General features: G+C 44.8%; 1 non-coding gene and 1 pseudogene across 1 annotated transcript; one reads left to right on the forward strand and one right to left on the reverse strand.

Annotated features, from left to right (window-relative positions):
* Positions 1 to 4,231: 4,231 nt before the first annotated feature.
* LOC142586294 (very long chain fatty acid elongase AAEL008004 pseudogene) lies at positions 4,232 to 5,101 on the forward strand (annotated as a pseudogene).
* A 3,090-nt stretch (positions 5,102 to 8,191) lies between these two features.
* Positions 8,192 to 8,263, reverse strand: TRNAW-CCA (transfer RNA tryptophan (anticodon CCA)). Its single transcript has one exon. It is a non-coding gene; the product is annotated as a tRNA-Trp (tRNA).
* Positions 8,264 to 23,142: the final 14,879 nt, after the last annotated feature.

A 23,142-nucleotide genomic window follows, 5' to 3' on the forward strand; every position in this document is an offset into this window, starting at 1 on the left:
TACTAACCCACCACGGTTGGCGTATTCCTAATCTCACCATTAAGATAGATCCGAACGCAATAAGTGCAACAGTATTAGTGCGCAAGTTGGAAAATAAAGCAACTTCGCATCAGTCGGTGCATGCGCTTTCTACCGCCACTGGAGCGCGCGCCTCACGTGATTAAATTTAGTCAGACGCTGTGTGCGAAACCGGTAAACGTCGTTCTGTGAGCCTGTAAGGGGACTTGGAGACTAATGATTTTTGTTCACTTAATGTAGCATTCAAAGACAGTAATTTAGAAGCTCACAGACCACATATAGAATGAAATGAATAGGCTTGTTTATGACTGTCGTTAGGAAGACTGCAAATAGACCCAGTAGGAAAATTCACTATGTAGGGAAGCTAAAGAAACGTTGAGGGAAAACGGAAACTCGCTATTATATGGTTAACTACAACACCAAGGAGTCAAGTTAATAATAGCTTCTGGGATACGCTTTCTTGTTTCTGAGATGAGCTAAGCGTATTATATTGTGTGCATCAGCCTTGTGCATTTGGTAAATTCATCTCGCGAAAGAAACTATGAGGAGGAATTAACATTTTTGGAACCAGAAAATTGATGCACATATTCACAAAACTAGTTCTTGCTCTAGAACTATTCATAAGATTATATACTCAAGCTAATAGATCGTGATTTTGATGTCTATTGACTGCGACAGTATGGGAGGTTTGTCTGCCCGCACTCCCAAAATACCAGCTAAAAACAAAACAAACACAAAAACATTACACGTGATATCGGACATATTTGCAACGCCGACTTCGACTGGAAGTTTCCTACACAAGCTGCTTTCTTTGTCGGATACGTCATTTAACACTGTCTTGCTGCAGATGTGGGCGCCTATATAGGAGAGCGCTGAACTTGATTCTCCGTATTTTTTTTCTTTTTACAATTGCCCTCTTTATCAAATACAAATGACTGCTTTGACAGTAACGCTGAATGGCATTGATAATCGCAATTTTGCTGTTGAAAAAGTGGTCAGATCGCGTAATGATCCACAAGCGCGAGCGGCAGCTCTGAAAGACTTTTCTGAAAGTTTGTTAAAGCACAGCGGCGTGGCATCTGGTTATTGACGCGCGCTTTAATTTTATTTTCCCCTATCCATGTTCTCATTTATTGTTGATTTATTCATTAATGCGTACTTACCACAGTATGTCTAACTTTTATTTGTTGACCATTTCTGCATTCATTATGCTAGTGCTTAACGCTTCCCTTACTTTGATGATGGCTACTTGACATTGCATACTGCATTGTGTTTTGTGCGATTCCTTTCTTGTTGCCTGGAGATCTCTGTGCAAGATGTTTCAAGTGCATCGTCACTCCAACTACGATGCTATAATCTACTCAAGCGCGTTAACGCTACAAGTGCTTTTAATTGTGTGTATGCGTTTTTCTTGCTCACTTCCTCGTATTATTTCCGCACATTCTTGACACAGTCAGATGTTGCGCAAAAACAGCCGACAGATGTTGCCGGCATTTTCAATATCATCAAATAAATCAATAGCATTAGCGAAGGTGGTTGGTTCAGAGGTGAGAACACCACTTACGAATTCGCCACCAGACGCTCGATCGAGCCGTAAGAACAGCAAAATGCCACTGAAAATAATTTTCCAAGCCACTCAGCTGAAAGCGACAAACTATAAATTCACGTTTGATAAGCCAACTATCCCTCTGCATTCAAACATAAGCATCGCGTTCCCTTTCCTGATTCTCCTCCACGTCGTTTGTCGGGTCTCGGCGCCTGAAAAAAGCGGTCAGGGCCAACAGCACTTGAGAGCTGAAAACAATGTCGTTATGTGCGGAAGCGCTCGGCCATGGAGGCGCGCGCTCATTTCCCGGCTCGGATATAACCGTAATCAAGCCGACCAGGTAAGCGAATAAAAAAATGGGAAAGGGAGGAGTGGAGTCAACGCACATCAGCATAAGGCACTACAATGAAGCACCTGTCGGCATAGCCGGTAAATAGTCAGCAGCTAGTGTCACGAAATCCATGTTATATCCCGGCGAATAATGTCGGTGTTCAACGTCAAGTATAAGATAAAACAACAACAAATAAGTGTACTAGTGGGCGAATAAAAAACCAGCCTTTGGAGGCAACGAATAAGGGTCATTACGCTCCATTGTGACGTAAGGGTGCGCTATAATCGACTTCTGGCTCCTAATAAGCCGCGTGAAAGGATTCTCTCAACTCCATGCCGCTGAATGTGTGTTGCGCGAGTGTAGAATCGGATGCGAAGCGTGACGCCGCGGCACTCCTTGTCTGGAGGTGAGTACCCCTACGTTGGTTAACTGAATTACGCTTAGGTTGTTTTGAGCTAACTGATTGCGAAATCTACGTAAGACATCATGAGCGGGTGTCCGTGCGACAAGCTCTAGTTGATTTGAATTGAGTCAGCAAAATAATTTCCCTACTTTGGTGAGAGGACAGACAGTCTGCAGCCTTCTCGAAAATGCGAAGCGGTTGTGGATGGGAATGCATGCACCTAATCGTAGGATTCTGCGAATATTCAATGTTGTGAAAAAATAATAGGATTGCTTTTGGCATTCGATTTGCGAATTCGATATTCGAAGTTTAAGAATTTTTGCTGCAGCCGTATAGTATAGGTACAATCATAGGTACGGGATCTGGAAGAGAGAACCAGTGCAATTGAAATGAGCGACGGGGGCTCCTATCTAAATACACTGGAAAGGATAAATAGTTTTTCTTGCAACCACTGCATCAAATATGATTAGGTTTGTTGCATTTCAAAGAAAAAGTTAGAATCTATCGACTGTTGTAACGAATGTTTTATTTAGGGCGCCATTTTCTTTTATTAACGTTGTTGAAAATTGCAAATTTTCAGGAAACGAAACTATGTAGTTTACAACTCTGTAACTCAGCAATAAAAACTAAATCACGATTTTAAACTAAAAAAAAGGGGGGTTAACTGAGGGGCCCGATTTTTATTAGTCATATCATACGAAGCCAACAAACATTGGCACCAAGGACAACATAGGGAGGTTACTTGTGTTTTATAAATTAAATAAAGAAATGGTAAATTAATGTAAATAAAAGTGGATGAAAAAATAACTTTCCGCAGGTGGGGAACGATCCCACAACCTTCGCATGCGAAGGTTGTGAGTATATTCTTTTTATTTTGAGGCACGTAAATTAATAAAAATAAAAGCCTCAGCCCACACCATATAAGTTTAGTGGGCGACAGTACGAAGGAAGCAAGGACTCTTCCGAATCAATTTGCTGCAGAGGGAGCTGAGATAAGAACCAGTTTCAGAGACAGAGCGAAGGCATGGAGCAGATAACTTTTCAATAAGCGTAATTCGATAAGTATGGACCCGTCACTTATAGAGAGCCTAAATGCAAATTTTTGTCTCGTTTTAGTGAAAGCAATATATATCCGCATTCGCACCATGTTTCCATCCATTTAAAACAATGTACGGTGTTGTATCTCAGTTCCCTCGATCAACAAATTCAACGCTACGTCCCCCTGTGTAAGGGTGGTTCCCCTCCCCCTTTTTTTTCATTACAGTCTTTGTCATGGTGCACCAGATAACTTAAATCAGTTGTTTCTCATTTAAAAATTCATCAGTTTACCGACCTCCATTTGCGAACTGTATTACATTCATTTAAATATACCTGTAGATTAACACCGTAAATAATCTCAATAAGGCTTTTCCTTTTTTACGTTGTGGCCTCCACGCGAATTTTTATATTTCACTGACGTGCCGAGCTCTGGTGACAGCCCGCTCTGCCAAGCTTCAGTACAAATTTAAGTTCTTAAGTGCCTTGCTATATCTTCACCGGGTCTATTCACTGACTGCTGACCCCGATACCTCTAATTTCCTGTCATTGAGGAAAACTTGTGAAAAGCTTCCTTTATGTCGCTAGGTGCATACGGCCTCCAAAAAAACGAAAGGAGTACTCAAGACAGAATAAAGATGACAAGGCACAGCACCAGCCTACCTTTCTAGAGAAAAGTTCCTCGGGGTATCGCTAATGACGCTGTTTCCAAAGGCTTGCGTGTGAAGAGTTGGTGTTGGTTTGAAACCTGAAGTGCAATTGGGACCTAGCGATTAAACAAAGACTGTACTGAGCTTCGGCTTCTCTGTTCTTTCGATCATAGTTATATTCGCACGGTCTTCTTTATTTCACAGCACAGCTACACTGACACGGCACTCAAGGGTGGCATCGAAGAGCTATGAAGTTCAGCCTGAATCCAATCACGCTGTCCCATCAGCTTCGTCAGTTGGGCGATCCCCGAACACGTGACTACCCGGTGGTGACGAACCCCCTCTTTGTGCTCACGCTGCTGCTGTCATACCTGTATTTCGTCAAGGTGGCCGGCCCTCGCTGGATGAAGAACCGGGAGCCCTTCCGCATCATCAACATCGTGCGCTTGTACAACTTACTCATGATATCCGTGGGCATCCGCTTCCTCTACCTGGTGCTGAAGTTCACCTACCTTCCGGGCGGCCACTACAACCTCTGGTGCCAGGGCATCACGGGTCACATGACCGACGAGATGCGCGAGTACTACCGCACGGGCTGGATCTACATCGCGGTGCGCTACTGCGACCTCCTGGACACCGTGTTCTTCGTGCTGCGCAAGAAGTTCGCCCACGTGTCGCTCCTGCACGTGTTGCACCACACGATCGTGGTCGCCAACGCGTGGTTCTTCGCGCTGTTCGCGCCCGAAGGTCAGCCGACCCTTGGCATGTGCCTGAATGTGTTCGTCCACATCATCATGTACTCGTACTACTTCCTCACGACGTTCGGTCCCGCCGTCAGCAAATACCTGTGGTGGAAGAAGTACCTGACCACACTGCAGATTGTGCAGTTCGTTATTATCATGATACACATGTCCATACCGCTCTTCGTCGACTGCGGCTTTCCGGGGCACTTGATCATGATGGGTAACGTGCAGACGTTCCTCATTCTCTGCCTCTTCGTAAACTTCTACGTCAAGACGTACGTCGCCAAGCCCGTTCAGTTGGTTTTGCAAGGAAGTGAAAGCGAGGAAAGGAGAAACGGCGACTTCGTTCCAAACGGGAAGAATAAATGTACGTAGGTTGGCGACATCATGCCACTTGTCGTTTTCTTGCGCAAAGCTCATGCGCCGAGCTCTTTAGCTGCACAGCTGGCTTTTTCCTGTAACATTTTTTTTTTTCACCAGTCTTTATGAAATCCCTTAGATGTCACGTATAAAGACTGAAGCTACAGATTGTCCAAAGTGCGCGCGCGCACACATTTCCATAAACTGGGTCCATCAGAAACCTGTAGATAAAGACGTGTAAATGCACAGAGAAGGAACAATGTCATTTAATAGACTGAGTAACCATTTTAGGTTATGGGCCCACCTGCAGACGAGAGCTAGGGATTTTATTTCCAACTGCTTGCGAAGTTGTCTCATTTCTAGTTAAACAGGTACAAAGATCGACCTGATTTAATAGACGATTTGGTCAGATTTTGTCAAGCCTTTGTACTCACCTGCTGGTTATACCTTTATTTTGCATTTTTGTTCGGTGTATTTTGCTTTGTTATATTTGTTATCTCTTAGTTACGAACCTGTTGTTGGCACAACGATCCTGTGGTGCACTTTTCTATTCTTTACCACATTTAACATTATTGATCTGTCATACATGAAAGCACCTTATAGAAGAACTGTTGTTCGTGTGGGTATCTATATTCTAGTATATTGCTGTACCATGTACGTATTTAAGGAACACGCATTACTGTCACGTGTATTCCCTGATGCAGGTCAGACCCCGGCCGAAATGTTGGAAATAAAGGCGTCGTTTTTCTTACATATGTGCACATGTTATAAGTGCCTTTGTGAGAAACTAATGGATCCAGGAAGACGCTCACCAATAATATACAGAGGTTTCTACGAAGATTTTACCCATATTTAAAGATAACCGCTTTGAAATAAAAGGATGGTTCCTTCGGAGACATGCCGTCAGTGGTGGCGACCATGAGTTTATGGTTGTTGCCCGGCAATTAGTCGCTAATGTTAAAGAAAAATCATTAATTAAATTTTGAGCTTTTAGTTACAGCAGGCTCATCGTAATTGTGAAACTGAAGCGAGGTTTCCGTGCAATCCATAACAACTTCTGGATTCTAACATCATTAGTTTGTTCTTTATATATTCTGTTTACATATTCTGATATTTGTCATTGCCTATATATTCTCTATGTGCTTGTCTTAAGTGTTGTGCCAGAAAATAATACATATTTTCTATGTTTACTGACATACGTGCCACAAATCTGCAACCTGTTTAGTTAGACTGCGCTCTTCTCGCCGTGTGCCATCTGTAGGGGCACGGACCCAGCCAAGCCTATTGAAGAGTTTTTGTCCGCGCTCCTAAACATTCTGTGATGTTTGAATAAAGTCTGGCCTATTTCGTCTGCTATTAAATCTTTTTAAACACACACACACTGTATGTAAGCTTCAGTTTAGCCTTTTCGGTTCAGGGTATTTACACCTATACGAACCAATTTCCATCGTCGTTAGGTAGCGACGCATTCCGCTCAGATAAGTGTGGTTATGCAGCACTTAAATGGTAGAAACATTACGAAAATGAGCCTGCTCTTGCTAAAAAAAAAAACGTTTCTTGAAATATATGGCTGTATTGCTGAGAACGACGGCATGTGTTTGGTCCCTTTTAGAAGCTACCGCATTTTGATGAGAGACAGCAAAAAAAAAAAAAAAAACGTCCACTGTTATTTCGGTGCACATTAAGAGGACGCTTTAGCTCGGGTCCAACTCCGATACGGCCTATTCAAATACCTGTGAAACGCAAAAACGCTTTTCTGAGATAACCCCTCGAGCGATGTTAATGAGATTTGTTCACTTTGAGATAAAAAGTTAAATTCTCGTGACAGTTGGAATCGGAATTTCGACTTAAGGCCTGAATTTTGTTAAACGAATTCTAAAGAATTCGCAAGTTCGAAAAATATAGATGCACGAAGTGTATAAATTCATAGCTAGGCAACAAGAACATATATCGCGGTTCTGTAAAGGGTATCCACTAGATTATTCAAAGCGGACAGATTAAAATTAGATTATGGGGTTTTACGTGCCAAAACCACTTTCTGATTATGAGGCACGCCGTAGTGGAGGACTCCGGAAATTTCGACCACCTGGGGTTCTTGAACGTGCACCTAAATCTAAGTACACGGGTGTTTTCGCCCCCATCGAAATGTGGCCGCCGTGGCCGGGATTCGATCCCGCGACCTCGTGCTCAGCAGCCCAACACCATAGCCACTGAGCAACCACGGCGGGTCAAAAAAAGAAAAGAGCGGACAAATTCGATTTGTCCATTTATATCTTACGCAAATTTGTTACGTTGTGTACAAGGGTTCTGCAAAAACTGTATTTCCATATGACTGAATTTTTTTTAGATTCATGTGTAACATATCAATTTTGTCCGATTTAGATGTACTATCAGATTCAATTCACAGAATTCTGATATCACAATTCACTCACAATTCACAAAAATTCACTCACAATTCACTCACAATATCACTCACAATCAATTGTGAGTTGTAAATTTGATAGTTTTGTTTTCTGAAAACTTCCGGAATGTTTGCCAATTTTTAATAGAAAATTGACGAACTAAGTCACATATTCAAAACTCACTAGATCTTAAATTCAGTAGATATTAAGTTTTCCTTTTAACTACAACAAACCACGTCAAATTTGGTGCAACGGTTACCGGGGAAAACGAACTCTCCTTTTACACGTATTTATCCGCCGTGGTTGCTCAGTGGCTATGGTGTTAGGCTGCTGAGCACGAGGTCGCGGGATCGAATCCCGGCCACGGCGGCCGCATTTCGATGGGGGCGAAATGCGAAAACACCCGTGTACTTAGATTTAGGTGCACGTTAAAGAACCCCAGGTGGTAGAAATTTCCGGAGTCCCCCACTACGGCGTGCCTCATAATCAGAAGGTGGTTTTGGCACGTAAAACCCTATAATTTAATAAAATAATTTTACATATATTTAGATAGGAGCGCCGAGCTAAAGCTTCCTCTTAAGTAAACTCGTGTTCAAAAATACAATTCAGAGCGCCCCACAACTACGCGAGACATACAATATATATGACCATGATTAGAACCTCAAGAATTATATGAAACAGTAAAAATTATTTTAAAAATACATGACCCGGACGTGATTCGAACACGCAACCTTCTGATCTGGAGTCAGACGCGCTACCGTTGCGCCACCGAGTCGGATTGGGGAAGAGGCGCTTACATCTTGTATCATGTATGTCGCAGCTTTAAGTACTTTTTTCTGCTGCCAGTCAAGAATATTTCGTTTGATGTGTTCAGGCTTTCCTTAGTGTAAACCCATCGCCAGCATTGTTGACGCCGGATTTAGCGATTGAATAGACTGCCGTGACCTTAAGATAAAAATGAGGTGATGTGGCATGCGCTAGCGCCACCAGGTAGCTAATCACAACAACAACAAGGTCTTGGTTTGTTTCTTTGACAAAAGGCGGCGCTACGTGTACTACGCAATAAAGTTGCGGGAAATTTGAGTTGGCGTTTTCAGGACTCAACCGGTTTAACTAAGGTACGATCATATTTCTTTCATCTACGGGTACGACTACAGTTGTACAAATAACCACCGCAGAAATGTAATTGCGAGGAATTCACTGCAAGCGACGTAATTTCGGCGAGTGTTTGATGTTTTACATATGCGAGGGGGGGGGGGGGGATATACGATTAAATTTGCGAAAAAAAAAATGCATCCTACCAACAATCCGCGGAACGAACTTTTCTGCGCCCTGCTGGCGACATAGACAACTCGTTAAGTTATATCGTATTTGATTGTGTGATTGTTTGATTGTACTTGATTGCTTGTGAAGCCCGAAACATTCAAATAAAATGCAATATTTGGACGAAGACTCGAGAAGAAGAAAAAAATTAGGAAGAAACGCGCCCTTTACATTCCAATCTTTTTCAGAAGGCACCTGAGCGCATAAACGTACACGCATTGGGGAAATGACGCAAACAAGCGCCCGTTTTCTTTTTCTTCTGGCAGTTAAAAGAGTTATCTGTAACAGATAACTAAGTAATGGATAACTCAGATAAAGAGTTACCCGTAACAGGGAGCCAAGGCCCAGTCAATTAAGCCTACCGCCGTTTGCCTTGCCTTCCCCTTTCGTTTGAGAGAAATAAACACCAAATTAAATCAATAATTGTCGTACCAAAGATTGCCGCCTATGGACATAGTTTGTATCTCTCAAGGAATCTAAAGGTATATCAAACCCTGCAGCTGCTACTGTCTGGTTTACATAGGCTAGTGGCACTACCAGCGGCAAAAACTATGACAGCTATATACAGTCTCCTAGCCACACTAATATATATATATATATATATATATATATATATATATATATATATATATATATATATATATATATATATATATATATATATATATATATATATATATATATATATATATATATTGGGTTTTACATGCCAAAACCACGATCTGATAATAAGGCACGCCGTAGTGGTTGATTCCGGAAATGTGGACACCTGGGTTTTTTTAACGTGCACCTAAATCTATATACACGTCTATTTTCGCATTTCGCCCCCATCGTCCTAGCTACACTGTAATAACTTTAACCTCTGCCCGCGAAGATGGTTGTGCTGTGCTGTGGTGTTAAGTGTACACGTACGCGTTACACAGAAAGAGTATGCTGTGGAGCTTCTTCTTCACCTCCTTTCTCTGTTATTCTCCCAGCGTGGAGTAGCAGGCACGAGGCACTCAGGCCGACCTCTCCACCTTTCTGCCATTGAAACATTCTCTCTCTCTCTCTCTCTCTCAACGAATGATTTCTCACAAGGATTTTCTTTCAGCGCACTATAATAAAACAAGTACGAGTGGTTAAACTCATCTGAAGACGCTGTGTTCCCCCTAGAAACTCTTCCATCACGCGGCCATATCTACGTCCCGCCCACGCTATAGTCCCGCCTCATTGGACACAACGTCATTCAATGATGCACGCGTTGTCTGCTTCCGGTTGATTCAAACCGAGTGTTCACTCGCATATCTTTCTCTACGCAGTTTTTTTTTTCTCGCTAGGCCTCGGTTACATGGAGCTAACTTTCACAACCAACTATATGCGCGCATCGAATGGGGATGCGGCGGCGCATGTTTCGCTGGCTTGCGCATGAAAGACGTAGAAAGAGGCGGACGCCGCCGGGTGTTCAGTGCATTTCTGCGAGCGTGTACGCAATGTACAAACTATAAAGAGTAGCTGTTTGCTGCGTTTTTTCTGTTTCATAATAGCCTGGTAAGATTTCTTTGTAGCCGTCAAGCGAAAAAAGCAAGCACTGCCACAGCTATATAGGCTACAGCTACTGCGCCAACTTGTGAATGTGGTGAAATTTGCTATATATAACGTTCCCCTACTCTGGAAATTAAAAAAAAAATTATGAAAAATAAGTACAGTGCTGACAGCCTGATGGGCGCAAACGCATGCACATGCAATGTATAGCGATGAAAAATTGGAGACAGACAAACGGAGAGCTTCGTTTTTGACCTTTCGTTTGTGTGTCTCCTATTTTGCTTCGCTACATACATTGCAGATGCATCTGCTCGCGCCCTTCTGGCTGTCATTAATATGTAAGAACGCACCAAGCAACTAATTCTGGGTTAGGTTAGGTTAGGTTGGGTTATGGGGTTTTACGTGCCAAAACCACGATCTGGTTATGAGTAGTGGGGGACTCCGGATTAATTCTGACCGCCTGTGGTTCTTTAATGTGCACCTAAATCTAAGTACACGGGTGTTTTTGCTTTCGCCCCCGTCGATATGCGGGCGCCGGGGCCGGCATTTGATCCCGTGGTCTCGTGCTTAGCAGCGCAACGCCAAAGCCACTAAGCAACCACGGCGGGTGCGACCATTTAGCATAAGTACAATAAAACCTTTTTATTAGTTGCAGAGGGAGTCAAAATTAGTTCGGTAGATTCATTACGTTGTTATATACATTGTTGCATGTACTGCTATATCATTCTCTATGGGGATTTCAAGGGGAATTTCCCTTTCCAATTTTCATTATTTTGTTATATCGAGTTTCGTTATAACGTGGCGTGACTGTATACTACAGACACCGAGAATCAAACCCGTACTTTCCGCGTGGAAGGAACAGTCGGTACCATGCAATACTTTATTGAAAGTGTTAACCTCAGAGAAATGCATACAACCTCTGAGTGGAGAAACCAGATTGGTTGCCTTCTTTGAATGACCTCACAAACGTGAAGCCCTTTTAGTACTCTGCCTAAGCTTGGCCAATATCTCATTATTTGAGCGATTTAATTCTGATTATACCGTGTTATTCGTGCCAAAAAGGCAATAAAGAAATAAGAAAAAACTGCACTAAAGTCCAACTCAAGACGGTGGCTTTCTGATGGACCAGGCGCTGGACGGACGTTTTGACAAGTTAATGTAAGGCAAGTTGAACTACCTACGCAACCTTTTTCTCCTCTTTCTTTTTCCGAATCTCGGCTTCTTAAGATATATCTCCTCTACCATTTTTAGGCAAAATTATACACACAACTTACATCTCTGACAAATGCGGAACCTGCGGTTGCCGCTATTTGACTTCAAAGCTGTGGGTGGTGCCATGGCTGAGCAACGCTCGCGCCTCCTGCAGGGTGCAGTCATTGCTGTTTACTCCCTGCACAGGCCTGCAGTCCAAGACAAGCGTAATACAGTGCTGGTACAATTGATGTTCCTGCCCCTAAAGACGACATCGCTGCACTCAGTTTCATGTCAGAGCACTTCCGCCTCCCATCGGCTGCCGTTGCCACAACGGTCGCAGACATCCGCATTCTGAGGCGGAACTGAGCCATTGGCTTGGCTTGACGAAAAGTTGACTTGTATAACATTCGTGTACTTATTTTTAGGCGCAAGTAAATCACTATGCATACCCTTGCTATTAAAGATAAGTTTAATGTAGCGGCATGCTTCAAACATTCCAGATGACGTCTAGTAGCGCAAGCCAATCGAATCGCTCGTCCGAGTGACATCGCCAACCCGATGTACGTGATCTACTAGTGGGCATAGGCGGCTGAAAACGCGGGGAGCGCTCCCCCCCTGCGATCACTAGCGGTACAGATATTTAAAACTCGATAATAAATTACATGTTTTACTTAGAACGCTTGCATCTGTCTCTCGATGATCAGAAGAACCTAACCTACATACTCACTGAATTTGTACACAACCGGTAAAATTGTTTTAGGGTCTCTTTACATAATGAAGAAGAAAATACATTGACATTTATTTTTTTCTCTCTCTCTCTTGTTCTATTTAAGAGGTTGCCAAACTGGGTTGCGCGGAACGCAGAGGTTCCGCGAGCGGTGTTTGGGGGTTCCGCCAGCGGCTAAATATTATCCAACTCTATCCTCCCTTGGGTGGATATTTACATTAGTGTTTGAATTTAACAGTTGAAACCAGCACTTCCGAATTTTGCTAGTCTTCGCAAGAAAAATTCACTTATAACCACAATCATCGTGAGGCAGTGGATAAGCACATCGGTGGGGAAAAGAAGCGGGGGGAGCGGGTTCTGCGACACCCTTGAGAGGATAGCTGGGATTCTCCAAGGCCAGGAAGTTTGATAACACCTACTTAAATCTATTTTAACATACCAGGGTATTACAATCCGTAGATGTCTGTAATGTAGTTTGCGGAAATAAGTGCACACAAATGCAGCGCGCAACAAGTTTGCGCTTTCTTTCTTTCTTTCTTTCTTTCTTTCTTTTAATTCGGGAGGATTTGCCGCAAGGCATAAGGAGTAAAAGAAATTAAATAAGAGCTTTAAACTCTGCATCGTGCAAGAACTGCAGCAGTGTCTTTGCAAACTTGTCCATCAGCCAACGGTCGTAGTTTTCAGGTAGATTCGACTTCAGTACAGCTTCTCTTAAATTAATAAGTATGCAGTCGCCCGCGTTCCCGAACACATACAAAGCAGGTGTCGAGCATCTGTCGTTGTCACAGAAGCCGAGCACTTGAGCGACTGTCCATGGTCGTCATTTGTTGATTTCAGAGTACAGGCGACCTATCGTGTAAGGTCAACTCCAGCTCGAAGCCTCCGAAGAGATACTTCCTGCGCCTGGGTAAGGTTGAAGGGAAGAAAGCAAACACACGAAGAAATTAAGGCGCGTGGGTTCTGTCAGAGGCTAGATTTCGGAGGTTAATGGAGAGCGCGGGGATCCAGCGGAAAGGACAGAAGTGTCTCACATGGGGCAGGGGATCGAGCTAGTTGCTCTGTCATGTCATTGAAACGCGCTGTCATGTCCTTGACTTCGCACCTCAATAGTAAGGTGCGAGGACTTGAAGAGTCTGTAAACTCTTGACAGATTTGTACGGTTCTTATTACTTGCTTAAACTGTTTGTCTTCACTAAGGCAGTCAGTGTAAATTTGCACTCTCCTGGTGTTGAGTATTGTACTAATTGTCTTGACGGCATCGTGTACGGCTTACAATTCAAGTAGTAGCGGGTCGGGCCTTGCTGTGTCGTAGGGAAGGGAAAATCCAATTGCAGGGTGAATTATGGACTCACGGAGACTACTCGTCCTTCTCAGGAGGAAGCCGTCGCATCGCAATATGTACGACACATGTGGCCATCAGGGACAGCAGTCTCACTAGGGGTAACTCGTTGGTCATGTCGGTGGAGCCTCGTATAGTTTCGTTTGTGGCGACCGATACATGCATTCCACCACGAGAGAAGGCCGTCTTTCGGCGTAATTAGTGCCGTTCAGAGAAATGGGACTCAAGTGGCGCTACCTCAGCATTGTGGCATTTCTTTATTACCCTGCCCTGTTCACGTCGTGTGCCACTGCAGCTCTGAAATGGAGTTAGGCCGAGCGTGTTCTTACGCATTGGGAATTGGTGTGAGGCGAGGGAGCGCTGTAATCGCTCTCATGGCATCTCTATGTCGACGACCTCCATGTCTGACCCACTCTTGGCCTCCGGATCTGTGGACCTGCGCCGCAATGCGTGTCTGGAGAACTGAACGCACAATGCTACACGCCACCTCGTGTTGGGCACCGCCACTCCTCAGCGCGATCCTGCGCACCAAGTGCAACGTTGTGGTTTACTGTTTTATTTATGGATTATATCGCTTTATACGTGCATAGAATGATGTGGGCGCAGAATCAGCGTTCCCAGTGCGGGAAGCATCTGGAAACAATTCTTGTTTAAAAGCGCGCGAGAGAATCGTGTGTACATCCGAAGTGGCGCCGGAATATTGGCGCGTGGAAATGACGGCCGCAATCATTGGGGTGCGAGCGTGGCAATTTATTAGGCGAACATGTGGGCTTACAAAAGAACCGCTTGACAACACACTCGGCGGTCATCGCGTCAAGTGAGACTGTTCAAGCTCGTCCGCCATTTACGCATGTTTTCCGTGTATGTATTTCGTAGCAGCGGTATACGTACTCGCATAAATTAGGAAATGTTCGTATATTTAAATCACGCGTGATAAGAAAGGTCAAAACTATAGTATACTATTATCAAAGCTCAAACGTCAGCGGTTTCAGTGTAACTGTGCCGTCAGAGGACGTTTACAAAGCGGTGAAAAAATATTGAACGACAGTGGAGGAAAATAACTATAGGAAGCTTACCGGCAAATATGCGGCTGGTATAATAAGCAACATGGCAGCTATGCACGTTAAACGCAAAGTCAGGGAGTCTGAGACAACCATCTGGATACCGGCAATGGAAAATAAGCCGGCTATGAGAAACTGCCTTATAAGAGGTAAAAAACTCGCAGTTTCGCCCAAAAGGCGAAGCACCCATTGCGATATCAAAATAGTGGAGAGCTGTACGAACTAAGGATAGTAGATTTAGCGGCCGTATAAACTTGCAAACATTCGCTTACTAATTAAATTAGCAATGATATAATATGTCAGCGTGACTGAATGAGGACGTAGGAAGAAACAGACGCACAAAGACAGTGCTGTCTTTGTGTGTATGCTTCTTTCTACGTCCTTGTTCAATCGCGCTTACACATTCTGTCGCGGATTCAAACCAACTAGCCCGCCAACGTGTTCTAACTAAACCACCACGGTGTCACGCGGGCACTGGTAAACATGAACACATCTCGCTCGACGAGCGCGGAAACTCTTCAAAATTCTGGAGTGAAGAACCACGGCAGCAGCAAGCGAATTGACCTTCATGCATATCTCGCTTCAACGCGAGATAAACGTCGAAAGCACAGCGCATACGAAGCTTGAGGCACTACGCGAACTCTGCAAACATCGGAGACCGCTTTGAAGATGAGGCCTGCGCGGGCGCGCACTTCGGCCACTTCGCAGATCGCTTTCAAGACAAGACGAGTGCCGGCAACGCATCCCTACGGCGCTCGCCAAAGCGTCTACTACGGCGTCCGCGATTCCCGTAGCCAACGCCGTAGTAGACGCCGCGGTAGTCTCCGCTCTGTACGGAGGGTCGGGCGAGGAGGACATCAGGGCACCCTAGCCCTAGCAGCCCACGGAGAAGAACACCTCTCCTCCCTCGCCTGAACCCCTGCCTAGCGAGTGACAGGAGAGTGTACACATCCAGGTCGCGTTCCTCACTCGCGCATGCGAGATTGAACCGCGTTCGCCGGCTCGCCCTCACAAGCTTTCACTTGCACATAAAGCAGACGGCGCGCGGTGACGGTTTTGTCACCCTTGGACTTTATACAGAACCTCACGGTGGAGCCGACAGAAGAAATGCGTCTGCAGTGTCCATATCATTGCTATCTCAATAAAGCGAAATCATGACAGAAACAATTTACGATGTGGGTGAAGAAAAACCAGACAAACTCAAAGAGAATCCCAAGCGTGATCAGGATGCCTTAGAACAGGTAGTTATAAAGCGAGGCACACCAAGGAGGAAGCGTGTGCTTGCTGCGGTGAAGCTAGGGGAGCGATAGAACATGTCTCATGAAAATGGGAAAATATCTCCTCGGCTGTCGGTTTAGGCTCCGCTGGCCTTCTTGAAGCCGTTGGGTTCAGGGATAGCAGGGAGAAAGTAAATTTGTCCGAAACAAATATTAGCAAAAGGCGATTGGCGTCACGAAATTAGGGAGTCCACAAACAACGGAGGCGTACAAAAACAACGTTCCCAATAAGGGATCAGAAAGTTCGATGTTGGGAATTTTCGTCAATAAAAAGATAAGTTAGGTAAAACATTACGCAAAATAAGAAAGAGAGCTCGATGGCGCAACCTCCCCACTCCCAGTTTTAATGGCGACGCTCATAGCCATCCATCCATTCCACCAAACCCCGCGATATCACTGACGACACTCGCGCTCTAACCGTTTAACCTTCATATTGTACGTGACTAGCACACTTCCAGCGGCGCTTACGATCGGATTAAGTATAGACTGTCTCGCCATTCAAGCGTTTTAGTAAAAAGAACATCCCCCCCCCCCAGTTCATCGTGCTCATAATCGGATAGTGCCATATAATCTGAAATGATAAAAAGAAAAGAAGAGCATCGCGACGTTTTCGATACAAACGTCGAAAAGTCACACGCCCTTAAAAGACTATTTCTTCGGCATTACGGCATCTGCGGTGGCGGCCGCCAAGATAGAGATAACAGAAATGCTCTGCTTCCCCTTTTAATTAACAGCTACAGGTGAAACTCGATTTATCGAAGTGATGACCAAGCTCGAATTATTTGGTTAAATCGGGAAGTTCGTAAAATTGAGAAAGGAATTTTTTGGTCCTTCGAAATTTAAAGTTGCAACGTATCGACACGCGAAGGCCACCGCGGCATTGCATTTGCCGCTAATCAAGCCATCTGTCGCGTAAACCATGAAATAACGAAAGTAACCACTGCCGCCCCTATCCGTGCATGGGCGCGGCGTGCAGCCTCGTCAAAGTAAAGCTAGGCACGTGACCATGACGCCTAGATGTTTTAACACGATGGCTTTAGAGCGCACGCTCGAAAAAGAATCCATCTGTGTCAAAATTAGAAAGAAATCACCGCTTTCTTTACTCATTCATTTCAGGAAAAACATTCATGGTTATATTGCACTCAGTTTTACACAGACGATATTAAGGAAGAACAGGACGTGGACGGACTTGCGCTACGTCCGTCCACGTCCTGTCCTTCCTTAATATCTTCTGTGTAAAACTGAGCGCAATATAACCATGAACGCTCACCAACTAGCCCCCTTCGTTGCTTTACTAAATGAAACACATCGTTAAATCAAGTTCGGCCAAGTTTGTTTCGCTAATTCGGATTGATGATAATATTGAAATCCATGGGAATATAAATTTCTTCGTTAGATCGGGAACTTCGTAAAATCGGGTTTTGTTAGATCGAGTTTTTACTGTACATAGATGCATCCCATAAAACATAGACCAGCAAGTAAGCAGGGCAAGCCCGTGCTACGAATCCATACTAGCTATAGTACTGCAGTTCCGAGAAGTAGCACATAAAAGAAAGTACAGCTGTGCAAGTGCTGTCCCAGCTAATGTTTTCTCACACGGCATTGTGGCCGTGCACAGACTGCCGTATTTCATATTTTGGTGGTTGTGGGTCTTTGCAGGGCACCCGGGCACCTGTCTCGCGGGAACGTGCAATAGATTTCTTGCAGCGGTGGCTTTCGACGTGTCCCTGCATGTAAACCGTTCCAAAAAATTTAATCCCATCTCATCATGGCAAGGATAAAACAACATAAAAGTAATTGAAGAAAACGGTACCGCATGTTCATGTGTTTCTGTTTGCGAAGCGTTCAAGGACTGACTCTGTAATTCTTATTGCGTACTTTATCGTATAGTCTTATTTACTTCGCATACTTTCGTTCCCGCATACATTTTGACGCCTGCAATAACACTGAGCATCAAAGGAGTACTCACATGGCAGTTTCAAGCTCTTCATTTCGTGCGTTAAATGAAGGTCCTGGATCTCGAAGCCCCAGAAAAAAGAAATGCTGGCAGGCCTCAGAACGGCCTAAGTAATTCTACGAACAAGTTCGGTTTCGTTTACCGTGAGGTGTATTGTCGCGCATTTTCGGCACGTGGTGTGTCGTCATGACGCAGAATGCGCTCACGTGGGACGCTTGGGAACCAGCGCTAGCCACGAGGCGCTACGGCAGTTTGAGTGCGCTAAACTAAAGCATCCCGACACCATCCGGTCCTGAGGCCGCACAGATATCACGGCGTTTTTAACGATAACATACGGGCGCCTTTATCAACGCTTGTCCACGCAGCCCGATGCGTCCAGCCAAGTTCTTCCGTGGCCATGCACGTTGCGAGTGGCGCAAGCGCTCCTGTGAGTTGTCTATAATAGCAAGCCGGCGCCCAGTCATTTCGGAAACTGGGCACATACGCCTTAAAGAGAGCTGCCTATTTCCTGACGCGTAATATCGGAGCACGTGCTACTGAAAACCGTTCCCTCCTCTCGCTATCCTGTGTTACGGCGCTGCTGTCGGCACGCGAAGTTTCAGCGCTGGTTCTCCATAGGTCGTTTTCTATGCTTCTAATATACGCGAGTGTGCGTGTGCGTGTGTGTGTGTGTGTGTGTGTGTGTGTGTGTGTGTGTGTGTGTGTGTGCGTGTGTGTGTGTGTGAGTGCGTGTGTGTTTGCGTGTGTGAGTGTGTGTGTGTGTGTGTGCGTGTACGTGTGTGTGCGTGCGTGCACGTGTGTGTGTGTGCGTGCGTGTACGTGTGTGTGTGCGTGTGTGCGTGTGTGTGAGTGTGTGTGTGTGCGTGCGTGCGTGTGTGTGCGGGTACGTGTGTGTGTGTGCATGCGTGCGTGTACGTGTGTGCGTGCGTGTGTGTGTGTTGTGTGTGTGTGTGTGTGTGTGTGTGTGTGTGTGTGTGTGTGTGTGTGTGTGTGTGTGTGTGTGTGTGTGTGTGTGTGTGTGTGTGTGTGTGTGTGTGTGTGTGTGTGACGTTTGTGAAGACCACGGTGCACCAGACCTTTCGTTTTGCATCATCCCTCTGGTGTTGTGTCAATTGTACGGCGCATATGCTGAGCACTTTATTCTTTTTATGGCGCGCTGTCCTTCTGGGTGCTGCAAGATAATGCAACGGATTACACTCCAGTCCACGTTGATGAAGATTACGGAGCTGCGACACTAGGAGCGAGAGGAATGAATGCGAGTTGAAGGAAGTGCGCATAAGCGGTGGGTTTGCGCACGTAGGAATTGCGCACGTCTGCGGCGACGTCGTAAGAATAGGCTATTATGCAACAAACCACGTAAGCTATCATAAGTGACGTAAGCAGGCTGTGAACGCCTGCCTGTGGGCCGCGGCTAGTGATCATCCTTAGTGTTAAGCAGAGAGTTGATGGGATATGCTGAGTAAGTTATTAAAAGACGCGTGTCTCGCATGTAATTTACGCACTTAATTTGATGCGTTTCTGCGCGGGAGACCGGCCGTCTGCACGGAACGCCCCTCACTTTCTCGTGACGCGAGTTGCGATAACATTTTTATTCTTTTACGTGACAGGCGGCGAACGCATGAGTGACACTTTTCACGGTAAAGCAAGCGCAGGAGGACTCTCGCTCTTTTCAGCACTTTCGAGAGGCGAGTTCTGGAATGTTGAACAACGCATTCGTTTGCCGACTTGTAAGAATTGAGCATATAGAGGTCCATCTGGCAGATACGAATAATGCTATGTCTACGTATGATAAGTCTGATTTTAATCTTTTTCCTTACTTGATCGATGTACACAGTCACGAAATTACATAGGAGAAATTACGTGTACTTACTAAATGAACTACAGAAATAACAAATTAACGGAAATGAAAGTGGATGGATCCACTTTCATTTCCGTTAATTTGTCATTTCTGTAGTTCATTTAGTAAGTACAAGTAATTTCCCCTATGTTGTCCTTGGTGTCAATGCTTGTTGGCTTCTTATGATATATATATATATATATATATATATATATATATGAGCGACTGGAAGAATGCTTAGACACTGTTTGACAAATCCTACTAAAAGAAATTTCTGCAGCAATTTTTATTTTGTATCGGCTAGTCATATATCCGTCACTGGCAATTTGTTATAAGTAAGATGCCGCCTCCTGAACTTCACATTCGGCACGCTTCTCGCAGAGGGCGCCACTGGCGCATACTCGCGTTTGGTGGCTCCCTCTGAGATAAACGTGAATATCTGGCAGTATAGTACTCAACTGCCACGGCGATTGAGTGGCTCATGTGAAAATGGTTTAAATAAAGCATATTTAGATTAAAGGGACTGTCTACCGCTCAGAACATGACTTTGAATTATGGTGGGAATAAGAAGATCGTGTGTCACACAGACTGAAACAAGCATGCTTATGTCCCATAAACAAAGAACCATACCTTTATTTTGGCTCTGAAAGTGGTGCAAAGATTATATTTGCGTCGCCTGACGGTGAAACAGTGTCAACCAATTTGTATAATGTCACATAACCCAGAAACCACACAGGGAGAGTTATTTAAATTTGCTTGGGTGTAATAATGTATTGACTGAAATCGTACTTTACGATCTTCTGCTAACTTTCACTTGCTTCAGAGAATAATTTCTTTCTTATTTCTAGATATCGCGTGATGAAAAGTGGCGCTGCCTTTCCTCAGACGAACGGGGTGGTGCGAGCAGATGGGAGGGTCGCCGTCTTTTTCGGGATGTCTAAAATGCGTTGCGCTTTTAAGGCGTGCGCATGTCGTCACACAGTGCAAGCATTTCTTATCAAATTGCGCCTGCTTGACCCTCGTAGATAAGGCTTGTATTGACTACACAGACAGCGATCTGTAGGAAACACGTAGGTTAGATAATCCGTATAGAACGCTTTCTATTGCCCTACAAAACAGAAGGTCTCTTGAAATACGGTAGACAGTCCCTATAATATAAACCCTTTAAATTATGTAGCCGTGAAGCGCAGTTTACGCCACACTTCCAGGAAAGTTGAGCAGCGCTGGGCCGTGTTAGTCTCGCGGCAGCCTGGCCACACGTGCACCACTCTAGTTTAAGTACATATACACGGAGTAACTTTAGCCGGAGTTTCAAAATATGCCGATTCACTCTAAGTCGACGCGACCATATGCATGTTGCTGGCTGTTGTACGGAGTAAGTCACACTATGATCATTTTTTGTATTCTGCTTAATTGCGTAATTAGTCAAGATTAATTAACCAGCTTCTGAAGAAACGAAGTTAGGCAACAGTGGCACAGCAACGGGGGGGGGGGGGGCGTGGGCCCCGGGTGCAAGGGGTCAGTAGGGGGGGGGGGAGTGTCATATACGTCTGAAGACAACCGAAAATTGTCGATATCCCCGCCTTCCTCGACTACAGCCGGGGGGGGGGGGGGGGAGTGACAGAAGAGCTAAGGGCCCCGGGTGCCAGACGACCTAGCTATGCCACTGTAGGCAAGGAATTACAATAAGAAAGTTGTAGAGTGGTTTGAAAAAAATCCCGTTAAAACAGTTTCCAACTTTCTGTCTATTCAGTATTAGTATTTTTTTCGCATACTGCAGATACCCACGAAATACAAAAAAATACCGCACGACATGGTACAATATACAAAGGTGGGCTAGACCTACTGTGTTCAATATTGTCAGTCCTCGATATACCGTCACTATCATACCCTTGCGCACTAATTATGGGCCTAATTCATAATGGCTAATTAAACAATATTTTATTAGTTCGATTAAGGGCGCGTGTGAGATGGGTTCTGCCACGGCCACTGGATAAAAAAAAATAAAGAAATTGCGCCCTGCCGCGTGCATCGAAAGCGCTGTCATCCGCCGCGGCGCCACCAGCCGGGGACTGTTGTCTGGGATCGGCATAGAAAATACGTGAGGAACACGCCTGGAACGCCGTCGCCGACACGCCCCATACCCGGCAGCTAGCGCCATTGCGCCAACCAAGCGGACAAAAATGCAACTATGAGTGTCACGTTCGCTCCCACTGCAGCCTGCCTACGCGGAAGCCCGCACCCTTTTTTTTTTCCCTCTTTCTTCTTCTTTTTTCTTTCTTTTTTTTATCCAGCGGCCGTAGTTCTGCAAGAATCTTGTGGGGACCACTGTCGTTGCTACGCTGGCGTAATGTGAAGTCACTAGAATAAAAAAAAAACTTGTTTTTCTAGAACGTTGAGGAACATAGTACATTTAGGCACCCTAGCGTAACCCCAACGAGACGTTTTTTCGTATTAGCACAGGTAAATTATCCTGGTGGCTAAAGTGGACTGATGACCGAGCGCCGTAGACGTCGTTGTCGAGCACTGGTCGAAGGGAAATGAAAGTGGACGAAATTATAACTTGTCGCCGGTGGGAGCTGAACCCACAACCTCCGCCTTGCGCGTGCGTTGTACTACTCATTGTACTACGGCGACGACTCACTAACTCCTCACCAACTCGGATATCTCGGTTTACGAGATCTAGCCGTGGGAGTGTTAGCCAGCGCCACTCAGGGCCACGGTGGGCGGATGTGGAACATCTTATTCTGATATATATATATATATATATATATATATATATATATATATATATATATATATATATATATATATATATATATACCCCCTCCGCAGAAGGACAAGTGGGACAAATTATTGAGAACTGCAGATGGCGAAAGCGACGGGTGACGTCATGCCCTGAAGTCGCGTCGTGCGATAGACATTTGCTGCAGATCCTTCGAATGCAAAAAAAAAAGTGCGGTTTATATCCTTATGCTTTATCTATTGTCAAAGCACGTTCGGCGAGTTTACCAGGCGATTAAACGGCTTTCCAGGCCAAAATGAGCTAACATATATGTGCGTAACAAATAAAGTGAAACGTCAAAGTAACTTCAGTTAAGGAACAGCGCCGCCTACAGAAAATCGAAGCCTGCTTAGTGTATTTTCTGTCGCAAAGATTGTTGCAAGAACCTCGAGGAAAAAGACCACCACGCGGCACCAGTGTGCACTTCCCTGAATTAAGTGCTTTGAAATAAGACCTTTTTTGTGTCCTTTCTTATTACTGCTTCTTCTTGCTGACTTAAATTTCGATGTATGCATTCGCAGCTATATTTTCCTCTTTCTCGCCCTCTCTCGCCGATAAGGACGAGTTCTGTCAAACGCAGTTTGTTAGAAAATCGTGAAGGTTACAAAGCAAACCGAAGAAAATACTTAT

The sequence above is a fragment of the Dermacentor variabilis genome, chromosome 6 (genome assembly GCF_050947875.1).
Source record: "Dermacentor variabilis isolate Ectoservices chromosome 6, ASM5094787v1, whole genome shotgun sequence".
NCBI lineage: Eukaryota > Metazoa > Arthropoda > Arachnida > Ixodida > Ixodidae > Dermacentor > Dermacentor variabilis.